The sequence below is a fragment of the Ambystoma mexicanum genome, chromosome 6q (assembly GCF_040938575.1).
Source record: "Ambystoma mexicanum isolate Mex_15411 chromosome 6q, UKY_AmexF1_1, whole genome shotgun sequence".
In the NCBI taxonomy this organism is placed as follows: domain Eukaryota; kingdom Metazoa; phylum Chordata; class Amphibia; order Caudata; family Ambystomatidae; genus Ambystoma; species Ambystoma mexicanum.
Window position 1 is genome coordinate 113622553 of NC_090937.1, and position 4009 is coordinate 113626561.

Here is a 4009-nt window from a genome sequence, read left to right on the forward strand (position 1 = left end):
GCTACACCCAAACCTTAATACACCAAGATTATAAAACTGATCAGATAAATTAAATAGCTAGTTTTCAACCTTCTTAGAACAGTAACAAAAATTAAAATAATCCTGATCGAGAAAACGAAAAAAATGGCCATAACTTAAAACTTGCTCATGAATACTGTAAAACAATGAACTGAGTCTAGATAAACTATTGCAGTTATACTACAAGAACAAAATCAGTGAGGCTCCAAAAATCTTCATAAATAGAGCCATTTGGAAGGACAATCTTGATTCAGGAAGTATTTTTTAATCGTTGCAAGCTTAACTATCGTAGCTGTCTCTGTAGGATCCAACTGAGCGATCATATCCACCTTGACTCCTGCCACTGCTGTAATAATATCTGGATCCACCATATCCACCCCTCCATAGCCTCCACTCCGAGAGTCAAAGAGACTTCTACCATAGCTATTGCCATCTCGACCTCTGCCTCCACGAAAACCTCTCCTGCTGGAAGACCCTCCTCTGCAGCCCCCGTGACCACCTTGCTCTGATTTGCATGCCTGGTCAACCCGAATATGACGACCATCCAGAGTCTCTCCGTTCATGGCTTACAGTGCATCATTAGCGTCTTCCTGGTTCTCAAACGTGACGAAGCCGAAGCCCCAGGAACGATGGGTCTCTTGGTCCTTCACCACCACAACTTCTGAAATCTGCCCATATTTGGCAAACTGTTGTTCCAAGTTCTGCTCGTCCGTCTCAAAGCTCAGACCACCAACGAAGAGTTTAGCATCATCAGAAGACATGATAATATCTTTTCTGTGTTCTTGTCGCTACTGTAGGTCCAAGTCTGTGGTGAAGGTCCGGTGCACATTAAAAGCAGAGGGACATACATATAAAGTGCTACGGTCCAAAATGTGACTGCAAACTTGAAAAAGCGCTACCAAAAAACACAAATATTTTGTGTGAGCCGGCCCTGGATGTTTTGTTAGGCAAAGATGCCTGGGACACAAAATCAGTCCGTAATCTGCAGAAAATGTATATCTACTTGAGTCTCCACTGCTGCTCATGTCCTGTGATTCTTTCAAGCATTTGATTCGGTAAGAGAGTTGGCCTGATTTACAAAGCCTTTTTCAATGAGATTTTACCATTGTTAAAACACTTCTGTTAATCAGGCCAAATTTGTGGCTCATTAGGAGTATGGCGGTGCAGGAAAAAGTGTCAGTAAGAGAATTACCGCCACATTTCCCGGTCTGCCTTACTTCGAGTTTGGCCCTGGAGTTGATGATATAACTTCATCATCATGCTGGAGCTAAATCCTCCCACTTTCCGCCGTAAAATTGGCAAAAGCAGCAGAGTTACTGGCAGAGGAATTTGCCAAAATCCCCAATGGAGTCATATGCACTGCAAATTAACAGGGCCTAACACCACCGCCACCAATTGTAATCTGGCAGTAAATTTGCTTGTCCAAGTGGAAGTAACAGTTATTACGCTGCATGGTTTCTCGTCAGATTTACCACCACTATACCTCCAAACTCATAATGAGACCCATTAATGATTTTACCTGGAAAGCGTAACATCTGCTTCAGTGGAGATAACACAGTGGTGTCTCTCCTTGAAGTGCTCCTATGCTGACGCCCTCAAATAACCCTTGACCTACAGAATACATTGCTGGGCATCTTTCAATTTAGTACTATCGCTCATCCAAAAGAAAAGCCATTCTGTCAGTACAGTACATTATTGTGTGTTTTAACAAAAGCATTATCTCCAGTCATTCATATTTCGCAAGCTCAGTATTTCTCTGCTGTTGAAATGTTCATTTTTATTTCTTTTTTAGAAACTCTTGTTGCAACAGTGAAATTAGTGTCCCATAAAGGAAAAACTATGAGCATACATGCCAACATATCCCATATGGTTTCAGTTATGCAATCTGGGGTTATACTTCTGAGTTCACAGTGGGGAAGTCAGGGACTAGGGCCTCATCAGGAGTCCAGTGGTAACCCTTAAAAGTGCAGTAAAAGAATTAGACCGCAAATACCACTCCCCCAGATCATGAGCTGGCACAACTATTGCTGACTATAAACTCAGACGGGGGTATCTGCGCCGGCCACATAAAGCGCAATTACAGCTGCATCACAAGTCCATGTACGGCAGTAATAGCACTGAAAACCGGTTCTAAAACCACAGAAAAGATGGCACACTTACCTCTAGCCTCCATCTGGAGGTAAAAGAACACAGGTGTCAGAAATTAAGCCACAGGTGATCCCAATCCACTCCAGAGGGCTACATAAGGTGCACCCCTACCCCAAACACCTTTTCTAAAACCACGCTGCCACTAACCACTGTGAGGTGGGACAGGCAGCTGCTCATTCTCTGCGCCTGGAAACAGAGAGGCAGGACAACCAGACCAGGGTACGGGAGCACAGGGGTTTGGGGGGAGGTAGATCAGGAGGAGAGCCCAAGCAAGGTTTGCATTGATCCCCGGGTCAGGCCCTCGCCCTGGACCCTCACTGACAGCCAGTTGGTCACCCTGTAACACCTCAACAGAGAGACCTTAACTGAGCTGCTCACCACAATACAGGATGACATAGGGAGCAGGATCAACATCCGGACTGCTGTGCCCCCACTGCTGAAGCTAGTGTCCGTCCTACAATTCCTTGTCACTGGCACCTTGCAGCACTCTGTGTCCATGATGCACAGCATGGCACAGCCCACATTCTGCACAGTGTTGGCCGAGGAATTTGAAACCCTCCCGCGACAAGTGCAACGCCACATCTCATGATCAACACCCCAGCCCAGGTCAATGCCTCAAAGGCACAGTTCTATGCCGGTGTCCAAATGTCAAATATGCTTCCTGACCTGCACTGTACCCATGTTGCGTTGGTGTCCCCAGCCCCACAAAGTAGTGTACCGTAACCTCAAGAACTACCACTCCTTGAATGTGCAGGTGACCTGCAACCCCAACCTGTACATCATCCACTGCTGTGCCTGCTACCTTGGTTCCACCCACGATTCGATGGTTCAATGGTTCAATGGAACAGCACACAACCAGGATACATGGAGAGGTTACATGGAGAGGCACAGAGGACAATGGTCATGGATAGAGTGTGAGTAAAGTTGCCGACACACATGTGCTGCAAAAGACATGACCAAATGGTGGAGGGGAGCAAATAACTACACAAAGCATGGCATAGCAAGCAAATGCAAAATCCGTGACTGACCACCTCCCGCATTGACTTCAGAGTACAGTAAAGGGAGCATGCACATGTCAGACTTAACTGGTTGGAGAAGCTGATGTGCACAAACAGTAGCAAATATAAACACAAACAACACTATAGGTACCACAATGCAACGTGCACAAACCAAATTAATGCTGACAAATGCCCACATTGCATCATACGACAACCCTGCCAGTACCACAGTCAGGCAGCCATGAGCGCCCAGCCCACAATGGTGACCCGGTGGCCCCAGAAGCTTGGGGTGTGGCGATGGGAAACCCAGCATGCCACATGCACGGGGGAAATATACTGCTACATGATAGCCACCATGTCAGCTGCATATGTCACCGACAGACACCATACATAACATATCCTGCTAGGGAACCATGTGGATGTGTATCAGAAACAATGCATGATACGAGTGACACAGCATACACAGACATAGAATAGATGCATGCGGCCCATATGCATGCACAAGATGTCCATGGCCCTGATATAGTGTAAGGCCCCCCCACACTTTACACCGTGACTAATGGCTATGCCTCCCCCATGCAGGTGACTCCGGATACCCACAGCTGCCCTGGCTAATGATCACTGTGTGCGATTCACAAACACCACAGGATATTGCCTACAACCACGCTAACTGCAGGACCTGTGCGTGCACAGAGCGTACATTTGGCCTCCTGAAGGCACGTTTCTGCTACCTCCACCGTACCAGTGGAGCCCTGATTTATGCTCCAGAGAAACTAGGTGAAAATGCTTGTGTGTGCCATGCGACACAATATCTGCCTGGAGAGAAATGTTCCACTACCCCCTGA

The 4009-nt window shown here is 46.7% G+C and overlaps 1 pseudogene; it reads right to left on the reverse strand.

Moving 5' to 3' along the window:
• Positions 1 to 297: 297 nt before the first annotated feature.
• Positions 298 to 808, reverse strand: LOC138515458 (cold-inducible RNA-binding protein B-like; annotated as a pseudogene).
• Between the last annotated feature and the right edge of the window lie 3201 nt (positions 809 to 4009).